Raw genomic sequence first — 14,117 nt, forward strand, 5'->3', positions numbered from 1 at the left:
TCTTCATTTTCTTCTTCTAAAGAATTTTCATATTTTAATATGAAGAGTATACCAGAAATTTAGGCCTAGTCTAAAAAAGAAAGAAGAAAGAAAACCCAAACCACTCATGTTTCTGTCACCACAAAATGTTACTATGAATATTTTAGTGTGCTCTTTTCCATTTTTTTTCCCTTCATTGCAGTCTTACTGATTCATTGATTTTAAAATTTTGGTGGTTGTGTTTATTTCTATGTGATCAAAATTATCAAGTGGTTTTCTTAACATTAAATCAACATTTTTCTTACATACATACCCTTGAACACTTAGTTCTAAAAATTATACCATTAATAATTATTTAAATAATCTAAGTGATAAATTATTATTAGTAATAGTTATTAATAATAATAATTTAAGTAATAAATTATTTAAATAGTAATAATTATGTATATAATAATTTAAAATAATAAATCAAGAATATATATTCTTCCCTTCAGACTATAATCAAAGATAGAAATAGTTTGACCATTTTGTGATACTCTCACAGTTCCTCTAACACAATAGCCATTCAATAGAAATTTACTGAAGGAATGAAAATTCCAAAACATAAAAAGCCTAGACACAATTAAGTCAGTTCCAGTCTCACTAATTCTTAGTACTCTTTAGTGTTGTTTCACCTAAATTAGATCTTATCTGCTCAATTTGAGTAGGAGACTCCATTTTGTTCAGTATATGTGTTGTTTCTTCTTAAAATTAAAGTTTCATCTGGGGCCCTAACCACAGCTCCAGGATTTCAGCCCCTTCATAAGAGTCAAAGCCAGGGCTGGGGATAGAGTTCAGTTGGCTGGGGGTAGAGTTCAGTTACAAGGCAAGCACAAGGCCCTAGTTTTCAATCCCTAGCACTGCAAAAAAAAAAGAAAAAAACAAAGGAGTCAAAGCCAGACCTGGCACACAGTAGGTACTGAAAACATGTTCCTTTGTAGCAGTCCTGTGACTATTATTTCCTTGAGCAAGTGTTGTTTTGCTTTGTACCAGGGATTGAACCAAGGGGTGCTTAACCACTGAGCCTCCCCACCCCAGCCCTCTTTATTTTTTATTTTGAAACAGGGTCTTACTAAGTTGCTTAGGGCCTCACTAAGTTGCTGAAGCTGGCTTTGAACTCATGATCCTCCTGCCTCAGCCTGGGATTAATCATGTGTGCCACAGCGCCCAGCTCCTGGGCAAGACTATCTTGATTTTGAAGTCTCTTAGGAATCCATGCTCTTGTTCTTTAATGACCCACGCCCTCTGACTCCCAGTGTGAAAAAAGAAAAAATGATTGAATCCATGCTTCCACTGAATGAAAAGATATTTAAAACTTGCGGCACTTTCTATCAATAGTCTAAACTCTGAAAACAGAAAGGGAAAAAAAAAAATCTTCTCAAAGAAAAGGCACACACTCTCTCTCCTTACAATGGATATTGTCACATCCCGGCTGTTTTCACTTCTCATGTTAAAATAGACACTAAAAATAGTTGTTTCCAATAATGCTTAGCATTACAAAACCCAGTTATTCAGAGCTCAATTTTTTTAAAAAATTCATTTAAATCAAATTAATAAGATTTTAAAAGGAAATTAAAACAATTTTTACCTCAATATCTTTCTTTGGATTTTCTTGAGAACTCTTACTTTCAGAATTAATAACTTTAAGATTTTGTCACAAAGATGTCTACATTTAAGGATAGCCAAATTCCCTCACATGGACAGTGATCATCAAAAATCAGACTAGCGAACAGGTCTGGTTGACATGGCAGTTCTCGTCTCTGTGGACTGTTTGTTTGCCAGTCTATTTAGCTACTAGGTATTCTCTCCATTAAACTAGATGAGCAGACAAAAATGACTTTGTAGTATCTGACAAAGTGGTAACATGCATTTATTTGATCTGCTAATCCCAAAGCTAATGTTTGAGTGTAAAGGGTTTTTAATCAAATCCTCAATATGCTGAGCAACCAGCCCAGTGCATGCACTCCTTTCTGAGTCGTAAAGGCCTAGGTTTCCAGCTACTGCCACAATTTCATGGAACTATAGAATTTTAGAGCTGGAAAGGACCTTAGATTATTTGTGACTTGACCTCCCAGCCATTTTAAAACCATTGCTCAAAAACAGTGTACTCTAACTGTTCTGTTGCTAAGTCCTTGTGCTCTTTAAAAGAAATGAAACCTCTTTCCTAGATGCTTTTATGGGGCTGCTTGTTAAAGGGTGGTTTGTTGGAATCCTTTTATGCTCACAAACTTTGAGTGAATTTTTGATCTTTTTGACCAACAGTGACCGCTATAGCTTGGATCCTGAATATCTCCCTAGGGTTCACATGTTCAGGACTTGCTTCCCAGTCCAGGACGCTATTGGAAGGGGATAGAACCTATAGGAGATGGGGCCTACCACAAGGAAGATAGGTCATATTGGAGAGTCACACCCTTGAGGGGAAAATTGAGACCCTGGCTCCTTCCCTTCCTTTGTCTTTGCTTCCCAGCCACCATAAAATGAACAGCCTCTTCCACCATATGCTCTCACCATGATGTACTGTGCCAAAGTAATGGGACCAGGTGACCATGGACTGAAACATCTGAAACCATGAGCCTTTTAAACTGATTCTCTCAGGTATTTTGTCACAGGGACAGAAAGCTGACTTGCACACTAGCCAAAAATTTATTTTCTGCAAGTGAGGAAATGTGGAGGAAAAGAAGAAAGGAGCCCAATCTTTGTTGAGTGACTAACAGGTGCCAGGTGATTTACAATCTCTCTTTTGATACTGGCCTTTGAAGATAGCTATTGTTCCCATTTTGCAGCTGAAGCAACTGGAACCAAGTGTTTCAAAAGAACTTGCTCAGTATCTCAGAGTTAGTCACAAATGGGTGATAAACCCTGTTTTATCAGGCCCCAAACATTGCCAATGTTCTATTTACTATACCAAACTCATTTCCTCAAACTTTATTCAGATGTCTAAACAGAAAATCATTTCCTGACCTCCACATGGTTGCCTGGGCATGGTAGACACTCCTCTTTTGGAGGAATCTTCAAAGTTGTGTGTTCAGATATCTAAAAAAAAAAAAAAAAAAGGCTCATGTTTTACTCTGTTTGGCTCTCATTGATAATTATAAACATTTGAACAATGGTTGCTTTATGTCAGAGAGCAATGCTTATTCCCTTTAGAAGTTGTCTAATGATGCTATTCTAGACTCTACCTGGAATTCTAACACAAGGAACAAGGCCAACCATGGGTAGATGTCGAAGTTACACAGAGATTTCTGATAATCAGGCCTCACATCAGATAGGCAGGTTGATGGCTGGAGGGCTTTCAGGCAACCCAAAATCCAGAAATAGGTTTTCCCTGAGGGTCAAGATAACTCTGAATGCAGTATTAACACAGTGTGGCCATTTCTCCTCCCACTAAGGACTGAAAACTCTGCCAGAAATAAATGGTGGGGGGTAGGGGGCAGAAAACAGAAGGAGAAGGAAAAAGAAAGAAAAGAAGAGAAGAAAGAACAAGAAAGAAGAGAGAAGAGAAAAGGCAAAATTGATGGGATTTCCTCTTTCTGGATCTAGAATCTTGAAACAATCGAACAATAAATATCTTTTAATTATCTTAAAGTACTCTGCAAAACTGATGTTTCCTGCAATTTTGTTAGAATGAATCCTACCTTGTACCTTTTTGACCTACTTCTACCTCAAATTGGTACAATTGAGAACACAAGTTTCAATGCAGATGGTTGCGTGGGAAATGTAAAGAGGTTCAGGTATTGAAACTGGTCTCCAAAGTGGCACTGAAAATCAAGAGTTATTGTAAGGTGGGTTCCTGCCCAGTAGTAACTGTCAGATAGGCACTTTATCTTGATATTTTTTTTAAGCATACTGCTCTACTAAAACAAAGTCATACCTCACGATTCTTAACAGCAAGGGCTCTGTAACAGGCAAAATATATTGTGCTATATTCCTGAAAAATGATGTCGCTTCTCGTTTAATTATCTGCCTGTTCATATAGCACCTCTGTTCCCTGCCCCTTTCCAGTCCTGGGCTGTCCATAGCTTCATTTTGGGCTTAATATCTGTGTGATCACTTCAAACCCTCATCTTCGCCCATGTGCCAGCTTTAGTTTTAGTCTCCTGGAAAGACGAACATCTTCATTTTTCACCCAGGGAGAAAATGCCATGAACACACAGCCGTGTCTCCCTCTGGGACCCAGTCCCGATGTCTCTGCAAAGGTTACTCTCTTGCACTCAGGTGAGTAACTGACCTGGCTAAGGGTGACTTGCTTTTCTTTTCTCCTTTTAATTACTTTCTCAATCCATTCAAAGTCAGATCCTGTTACTAAAGAATCTTGGATGTGTGGCTGGTAAGCAGCAATTTATTTTTCTCACCCTTTGGAAGAAGTGTTTCTTGTTGATGGTTTTCACTCAGTGACCCAAATAATACATGTTCTTGTTATGCAACAGAAGTGACAAGCCAAGAAGATCTGCACTCACACAGTAGCAAGTCTGGTCTTCATTAGACACAGGCAGCGTGTGTTTTTATTTAACTACAAAAGATGAAGTAGAGAAATTCAAGGAAAACCCAATGGGATGCCAGATAAGACAAACCATTAATTAGGGGTGGAGAGAGAATTTCTTTTTATACATTCTTGTTAAACCATTTTGACTCTGAAATGGAAGCAGGACACTAGAATATGGAAATTGTCACATTTGTGGTTTTATTAGGGTGTACTTAAACTTTTCAAACGGTAGGCTAGTTTTTGAAAGTTCTTGACTCAGCAAACTAGGGATGCATTTGGCCAACCACTTTTTCTTCCTTCAATTTAAACCCATTTGTATCCAAGGGAAATTTAATCTGTACATTTATGATTCATTTGTGCTTAACTTGTCAAAATGTTAAGAGCTGTTTGAAATAAAAGAAGCCTTTGCATTCTGATGCTTATATAATTGTTATCCTTAGAATCAGAAAGCTGTGCTTTTGCAGAGAATCAACAACCCGATACCCTATAGGCATATACATCATCTATGAGAAAACGCAGGACTGAAGAAAATCATGGGTGTGCTGCTGTTACTTTGAATTTCAATCTACAGGAATACATAAACAAGTGAGACTTAAACTTAATTTTTTAAGAAAATCATATCATTAAAATGGTGATTTATCCTAAATGAAATTGCTAACCTATTGCTTTCCTTGCAAAGTCATTATACAATGTGGATCAAGTTGCATCCTGCACATTTCTGGGAAGCAAATTCTCAAAAACAGCACCATCATTCATAGTCTGTTTCCTTGCCTTTTTTTTTAGTATGGAATTTTTATCTTTATTTTAAAAATGCTTCCAATTATTTATAAATGACAGTAGGATGCATGTTGACACATTACACATAAATCTCATTCTTCTGATTGTACATGATGTAGAGTTACACAGGTCATGTAATCATATGTGCACATAGGGTAATAATGTCTGGTTTATTCAATTGTCCTACCTCCCCCTCGCCCCCCTCCCCTCCCTTCATTCCTCTTTGTCTAATCCAAAGTACCTCTATTCTTCCCAAGCCCCTCCCACCTTATTGTGAATTAGCATCCACATATCAGAGAAAACATTCAGCCTTTGGTTCTTTGTAATTGGCTTATTTCACTTAGCATGATAGTCTCCAGTTCCATCCATTTACTGGCAAATGCTGTAATTTCATTCTTCTTTAAGACTGAGTAATATATATATATATATATATATATATATATATATAAGTATATATATGCCACAATTTCTTTATCCATTCATCTATTGAAGGACACCTAGCTTGGTTTCGTAGTCTAGCTATTGTGAATTGAACTGCTATAAACACTTATGTGGCTGCATCACTATAGTATGTTGATTTCTCAATTCACAACTCAGGCACAAGCATCATCTAGGAGTATCACTAAGCTGTAATATCTTTATTGACTATGCCAAAAATTTTCTCTGGACTTACCAAATTTGCAAGAACTTACGAGGTCTTTGTGCACTATTCTAATATGGTTGCATGTGCTTATAAGTCTATAATCAGGCTTTGGATTTAACTCCACATTCAGTTAATTACTAGGTATATGTCTTGGCAGAGGTTCCCTTTCTTCTAACCTTTTTTATCTTCAGATGGAAAACTAGGATATCTTGACCTCAAAAAATATCAGTTATATGTGCTCACTTAAGTGTGAATGGTCACACAGAAAGTCCTAGTGTGGGATGCTTGGAATTGTCAGGTAGAAGGAAAGATGAGCAGGTCAAAAACAGGGTTTTGTTTGTTTGTTTTTGTTTTTTTAGTGGATTTTTTAATAATTATTTTATTTAGTTTTTTGTATGTGGTTCTGTGGATCGAACCCAGTGCCTCCATGGAGCTACAATCTCAGCCCTCAAAGGCTTTTGTAACACAACTGTTAGCCTGCTTGGTGTTGGAAAAGAGCAGAGATCAAGTAGAGTGCCAGGCTTCAGGAGGGAGGGAGGGAGCTGAATCCTGAGAGCCTGCAAGGCACTCCACCCACAAGAGACCTCGCCCACCTTGCTGGGCTGATGATAGGCTCTTACAAGAACCCATCAACCCATTTGTATTACAAGGGAAATAGCAATGAGTTAAAGGTTATGATGCATTTAATATTCCCAGTACAGTGTCCAAACCTAATATGATATCAACCAATGTTGATTCCCTTTAGCCCTTCTGGGGGCATGGACTCAAAAAAAACGAAAACCAAAACAGCATTATGGCGGACCTAACTCATGAACCACCACTTGCCGTGAAAATTTTATTGGATGCTTTGATCTTGCCACATGGTTTTATTTTGGAATCTATTTTCCCTCACTTCTTGCCTTTCTAGAGGGTCTCACAACAATGGGGTCCCCAGGGAAATTCACAGGATCCAAGCTAATCAGAAGACTCTTTTTCACTGGGGACAGGACTTGATCTAAGAGTAGATGCAACCCAGACCGGACCACTCAGAGTATTTTTTCAAGAACTAGTTAGATGCTGAGAGAGAAAGGACCTTTCTGCTTCTGAGATTATAAGAAAAACATCCATCTGTGGGGAACTGTTGAGGGCCAAGCAAAGGGAAACAGAGTCAATACATTAGAGAGAAACAGATATCATCTAGATCCTATTGTGTCTGAAGCCCTAGACTTTTCAGTTACAGAAAATTAATTCTTTTACTTAAGTTAATTTGAATTGAGTTTCTATCCCTTACCACCAACAGACCAGACAACTCCATAGGGATTATTCTTAGGGAATTAAACTTTGCCTTAGGATATATAAGAGAATATCATCCACTCACCCTACCCCCCGCCCCCAGTTTTCAGTATAGATTTTGATCTAAACTATTTAAAATTAGATTTATTTTTATTTTTTTATCTTTAGTTTTATTTATTTGCAGTACTGGAGATTGAACCAAGTGCACTCTACCACTGAACTACATTTTTAGTTATCGTTATTATGATTATTATTATCATTATCATCATTATTTTTGACACAGAGTCTCACTAAATTGCTGAGGCTTATCTTGAACTTGAGATCCTGCACCCTCAGTCTCCTGAGTTGCTGTGATTAAAGGTGTAAGCCACTGCCCTTGGCTAATATATATACATATATATATATATGTGTGTGTGTGTGTGTGTGTGTGTATATATATATTACTGAGGATTGAGCCTAGATACTACTTACCACTAAACCACACCCCCACATGGCCAGGTCATTTTCATTTTTTTTTTTTTTTTTTTTTTTTTCAGTTTGATAAAGAGTCTTGCAAAGTTTCTGAGGCTGGCCTCAAACTCACAATCTTCCTGCCTCAGCCTCCCAATCTGCTGGAAGTATAGGCATGCACCACTGCACTGGCTCTAAAAAACTTTGTTAATTAGGTATTTCTGTGCTTGTACCATTGGATCAGCTTGTACTATTAGTTTTTATGATTTTTTTCAGAGGTACCCTAAGGAAACTGTAGACACCCCCACTATAATAATTTTTCTGTCCTTGTAGGAAGAGGAGGGCACCAGAGAATGGTGAGCAAACTCCCAGTCAGGGAGAATACACCAGTTAAGAATAAATACATCTGATGCTGGTTCAGGCACTGTCCACTCCCACAATCTCAGCTGCCATGACAATCAAAGGAGTTCAGGAAGTGGTGAGTCAGTCTTGCAAGAGGGCAGCAGTGGTTCCCATAATCAATAAGCAAAGGGTCCAAATAATATTTCTTAACAAAGAAGTGGGCAGAGACCTATAGACTAGATTCAGGGCATAGAGCCAGGAAATTGAAAAATCAAAAAGTCAAGCTGAGAGGTGGGGAAAAGAACAAGGTTTAGGTAGAGCAGACGGATAGGCCTACGATAAAGCCACATCATTGTTGGAGGTATATGCTCCCCTAGGTACAATGTGGATTGAGAATAGGTGACGGCAAATACTATTGGCTATGTGTTGTTAGCTAGCCTGTAATCACAGGATAACCACACAAATGAAACAAACAGTAACAGGGAGTAGATGCTCATCCATTTACTGATTTATTTATGAACACAATGCTTTTATTGTTGTTGTTATAATCAATCATAATTACAAATATCATGGACAGAGAGTGGTGCTAGTGGATGGGATAGAGAGAATTGCAAGTGGTCTTTACCTTGAAGGAGGCACAGCCTAATGAGGGTTGTCTGAGATGTGTGCACAGGTAACTAGCATAGGAAGCAGTGTGATAAATACCACCCCAAAGGCTTAGACAGAAAGGTGATAGAGAGGTGGACATTATTCCTAGGTGGTCAGAAGGAGTTTCCCAGAAGTGGGAAACTACATGGAATTGGTAGTCACAGTGAGGAAGGGCCCACATGAGTTGAAAAGCAGATCGGGCTTGACCACTTAAACTTATACAGCTAGAGGGAGTATTTAGCTTCTCTGAATCATGTTTTCATCCTTTGCAAATGGAGAATACTATTTCAGATACCCAGGTTTCAGGTCAGGATGAATAAGATTACTGAGGTATGGCCAGAGAGTAGCCCAAAAGAGGAGGAGGTGGCACTACCCCTGGTTCCATGAGAGGAGGGAAAGCAGCAGGGTCCCCAAGAGGGCCAGGCAGTAGCTCCAGGCTTAAACACCTTTAGAGAAGTTCCCACACCCCATTTGGCTCAGGAGAAGCAGGTGACCAAGAGTAAAAAGAAGAGACCTGGTGAGTGGGCATAAGAGACAACCCAGCATCTTGCTGAGTGGAGGATCAATAACCTCTTTCATTTCATCATCAAATTCAGATAGGTCTTAGGTAATGCAGAGGACTATGTGCATCCTCCTCCAAGAGCTCAGACACCACACCAGGGAAAATGGGGCAGAACCCTGAATCAACTGGGAATAAGACCCTAGCACCAAGCAGGGGCTCAGAATAGGAATCAAACTGTTCTAAAATATGTAGACAGTTATCTTGCTTCCTTAGATTACGGGTTTTAATTTCTGCTAATTACTCAAAGCCTTCACAGGCATTCAGTTGGTGTTTGTATTTATGCTTTTCCTCTTTCTCTTTTCCCTAAAGCTTCCAAGAATGGATAGGATTCTGAATGGAATCGATGGAAACAGAACTATCAGGTTCAGATTGCCTTTTACAGATCTGCCTTTATAGCTTTAAAAATAATTCAAAGCACATGTTTCTCCTGATGGCAGGAAAGTCGTTTTACTGCCACATAGAAAGGACATCACATTAAAAAAATCATTTCTATATACCTCCATCTAGGGCTTCTCACACCAGAGAAGTTGACACAATTGTGACTCATCTGTGACCAATTTTTGGAAGCTGTGAAAATGGAACCAAGTGTCCACTTAGCCACAAGGGGAGTGTGGGTGCTCCAGGGAGGTGGAAATGTTGTTTTCACGGGTGACATTTAAGAAAACGGCAGGGACAGCCATCACTCAGTGTGGCTTGGCTACAGAGCTGCCTGAAGGCAGTGTCACTGTTGCTGAGAGCAGGGACAGGGACAGCTCCCAGGGCTCCAGGAAATAGGTCAGGGTTGACAGCAGCAGCTGCTCAGCGCCATCTTCCCGCCCCCACCATCCCCACACTCCTCTGGGTTCCCTGCCTCCCTTCTGACTGCCTCAGACCCTTCCTTTGATTTCTTCCATTCCCCTCTCCAAAGAACAGAAATCCAAAACGCCTCCCCAAATCAAAGAACTAAAAAGACTTTCTGGAGTGGATGATAATGGGAACATTAAAACCCTTACTCCTGATTTCACCAGAATTTAAATCTTTTAACCCTAGATGCCAAGACTTTGTGCTAAATCTACGGACAATTCAGAGTGCACATTTGTTCTCTGAGCTTGATTTAATGGAGGCAGACAGATGCCATTATCATTATGAAATTTTTTAACTCCGTATTTATCTAGCTGATAAAAACCAAATGTTAATTATTTGTTAACTTTAGGGATAATTAATAGTATCTACTCTTTGAGCATGAAAACTTATTTTACACCTAAAATATTTTTTTTACTTTACTTGTAATTATTGTTTCCTGGTCTCATCCAGGGCCACAGCTTTGAGTCTCAGTGACTGGCGATGTGCAATGGAGGAGGACTGGCCATGAGGTCCCCACACTGACTGCAGGTCCCAGTGCTGGTCTAATGTGGGAGAGGGTCTGTCTGTCACATCCCACACAATAGAGTTGCATGGACAGACAGCCACTGCTGGGTCAAGTCCATATCAGGCCTTCTCCCTCATAGTAAGAACTACGAACCATTCCCGGAGAACAGTAGGACAATGACGACCAGGACAAAACCAAACCAAGAAGCAGAACCAGGAAGATGAATGACGGCAAAGATTCAGAGATAGGTATGAGACCAGGGCAGGTTTGGCAAGATAATGAAGCCAAGGGCCTGATGAAGTCTGGAGATCTGTCTGTCTGCAGCTTGCTGTGTTAACCAATTTTTATCTGTCCTTCCGCTTACATAGTCACTTCTGCTCTGAGGGCTTCTTACAGGGCTCAGGTGATTTGGGCACTGACATTGACAGTGTCCTTATCCTCATCCTCATCACAGATTGTGGGGTCTGAAAGTTGGGCTCACCAGCAGTCTCCCTCAGTCCTCCCTCCTTCCAGTCCAACGTGGGCTTGTGACACAGGAAGAATGCAGGATGCCGGGAAAGCGCTCACTCATACCCACATCCGCAAAGGACAACACAGGTTCCCACTTGTTAAAACAGCCACCCTAATTTCACCTGCACACTTCTGATTGAATGTGTCAGCTGCTGGCTGGGCTCCTCTCCTTTACCAAGGACCAGGGCCTCAGAAACAATTATTTTCCCCTCACTGTACCAGAGAATATTCCACTTGTTTATCAAGTTGCAGCTGCATTCCAGGTGGTGTTTCAAGAGATTTTCAAAACAAAACCAAATCCATTCTCCACACTACAGTCAGAGAGGGGGTGTTTTGTTGTTATTTTTTGTTTTTGTTAAACTGCTAATCTGATCACGTACTTCCCCTTCAGCAGCAAGTTCAAAATGCTTCATAGGTTCCACCCTGTTCTGAGGGACGCATCTTGCTCTTCCTTCCAGTCTCCCCTCCCCTCTGTGCTCAGCTGTCCTGGTGTACCCTGTTCAGGCCCACAAACCATCCCAGCCCAGCCCAGCCCCTGGACACCAAATTCCTTCCCTTGTTTAATGCAGATCCTCCCTTGCCAAAAAGTCACCCATCCATCTTTCAGAACTCAAATTAAAAGTTAATTCACTGACTGCCCAACTAAAAAAAGGCCAAATTCCTCTGCTGTAGCTACCCAGTCCCTCCCCCAACCCCAAACCTTCCCTCCTGAAATCGCATATTTAATGTTCATCTTTCTTTCTGGATAGAACTCCACCAGGGTAGTAATGGAAGATGCAGATTGGGTGGTTCCTGCAGCTTCTACAGGGCTGGCAGAGTGTCCTTTAAGATACCTTATTTTGCATATTTTACCAAAAAACACTGCATTCTTAAGGCTTCATTCAGGGCCCCAGAAGACTGCTATAAGGGGACCTAAAGTTTATGGTCTTTAGCCTCATGGCAAATCTGGATAGGGACTAGCTTCACCTCACCACTGCCATCTATACTGCTGGCTCCTGACACAAAATTTTATTTCAGTGATTTTTGTTTATTCGTTTTCTGATTACTAAACGAGGAAAAATAGAAATTATAAAATCTATAATTTTTAAATATTAAACCAGCATCTGTTTGCCACAGAGCTATGTGATCACACTAGGAATGGAAGAAGCACATTGGCTCTCTGAAGGTTACGCAGATCCTTTGTCCCCCATGAGAAAAAGTTCCTGTCACATAAGTGTGCATGGATGCACTGCTTTCAGGCCAATCTGATCTTTAGCCTTGGATCTAGGTGAAGAAATTTGATATTCTCTCATCATGAGGGTTTTGATCAGGGTTCCATGAGGAACTCACGGTGCTTTTAAAATTAGGAATATTTCCTTTTACGTTTGTGTCTCAGAAAGAGGACCCTGGCTTTCATCAAATTCTCAAAATGATATGAAACCCCCCCAAAGCATATGAATTACCATAGATCAGTCAAGGAAGTCTACATGAATTCAAACAGAGATGTGAAAATGATTCAGACAAATCAGAGTCATGTCTTGGCCTTCCTCCTTAGTAAATGAGAATCTTCACAATTTATTTAATCTCTTCTGAGTTTACCCAAATGTAAACAGGCTACTTGTGCTTACTCATAAAATGACTATGATAGTACACATACACACATTCATGTGTTTATGCACATATATGCATACAAATGATACATATTGTCTTGACCAGTTCCTGTCTTACAGCACACGCCCAATAAATGTTTGCCCTCATCTCTTCTAAGCAAATAGATCTCCATTGCTTTAGCATAATCTCTGTACTAAAGGTCGAATTATTTGAGAATAATCTAGCCACTCACCTGTCCATTCACTTTAAAAGAGTTTATTCAGCATTTATTATGTGTTAAATATTGTGCAATGCACTGAGCAAGAGATAGGATGGAAATCAAAGATCACTTAAAGGATTTGAAGAAGTGAAGACGTATTAAAAAACTGGAAAAAAAATATCAAAAAGTAGTTTTGAAAATCTCCCACCTCATTATGATGATACATTCTTTCTTGGAGATGAGCCTGTTTGGCTGTCTACATTATTCCAAAGGACCTAGATAAAAATGGAAAAATGTAGTCAGTCATGTGGCTTTTATTTAAAGGATACCAATCATCCAAATGTTTCCAAACATTCATGTGTCCAATATTATCAAGATAACAATTTTAGAAGACTGAAATATTCATTCTCAATGAGATGGCCTCACTTTGGGTACATACAGCTTTGAGAGTTTCATATGACAAACCAACAAATATCCTGTTTCTAACATGGACCAAATACATTGGCTCTTACAAAACAGTCTCTCTCACACACACACACACACACACACACACACACACAAATGAGAAATTAAGAAATTAAGTGGGTCTCAAAACCTACATAAAATTATTCAGGATGAGTGTCTCTGTCTCTGTCTCTCTCACATACACACACACTAACCATTCTACTTTATCTCCCTCAGTCTCCTCTGTCAGCCTCAGCCAACCTCTCCATTATTTCCAGATCAATGAGGATTCCTTAAGTGCTGCCCAGTGCCCCCACTCCACCCATAACCCCCGCACACATACCTAGGGTTGCCAGATGCAATAGAGATGCTCAGTTAAGGTAGAATCTCAGATAAGCAACAAATAATGTTTTAGTACACATATACCCAGGTAGCACATGGGACATACTATACTAACACTTTTTGTTCATCAGAATTTTTAATTTAACAGGACCTCCTGCAGTTTAGTTGCTAAATCTGACAGCTCGCCTCCACCCCTTCCTAGAGTCATGGCCTGTCACCAAGTTGCTGTCACTCTCACTCACTGGATGTAATGCCATTTCTACCCTGGCATATCCTTGTTCTCAGGATTACACATCTTTCCTGGATCCTGCTCCAAAGCCCTACCCTACCAAGCCCTGTCTTGGGAATAGCACCCACTAGAATTACCCATCATCAAGCTTTGCAGAACTAGCTTTCCCTTGCAAGCAGCCAGAACCTTTGGTCACTGTTCCCATCGCCACTGGTAGCCTCTGGTGTCACTGGAGCCCCTCCCTCCCTCGATCCTCTCTT

At 39.9% G+C, this 14,117-nt stretch overlaps 1 long non-coding RNA gene across 6 annotated transcripts in view; it reads right to left on the reverse strand.

Moving 5' to 3' along the window:
* Positions 1-14,117, reverse strand: part of LOC306671121 — a 71,400-nt gene that overhangs the window by 45,528 nt on the left and 11,755 nt on the right. For 3 of the 6 annotated variants that reach the window (XR_013766588.1, XR_013766589.1, XR_013766593.1), the window contains exons 2-4: positions 13,051-13,117; positions 4,247-4,528; positions 2,980-3,051 (exon numbers count right to left, since the gene is read on the reverse strand). This is a non-coding gene — a long non-coding RNA (uncharacterized lncRNA). The remainder of the gene's footprint in view (positions 1-2,979; positions 3,052-4,246; positions 4,529-13,050; positions 13,118-14,117) is intronic. The other 3 variants (XR_013766591.1, XR_013766592.1, XR_013766590.1) reach the window with 3 other exon arrangements.

This window comes from Sciurus vulgaris (assembly GCF_902686455.1).
Source record: "Sciurus vulgaris genome assembly, chromosome: 10".
Taxonomy (NCBI): Eukaryota; Metazoa; Chordata; class Mammalia; order Rodentia; family Sciuridae; genus Sciurus; species Sciurus vulgaris.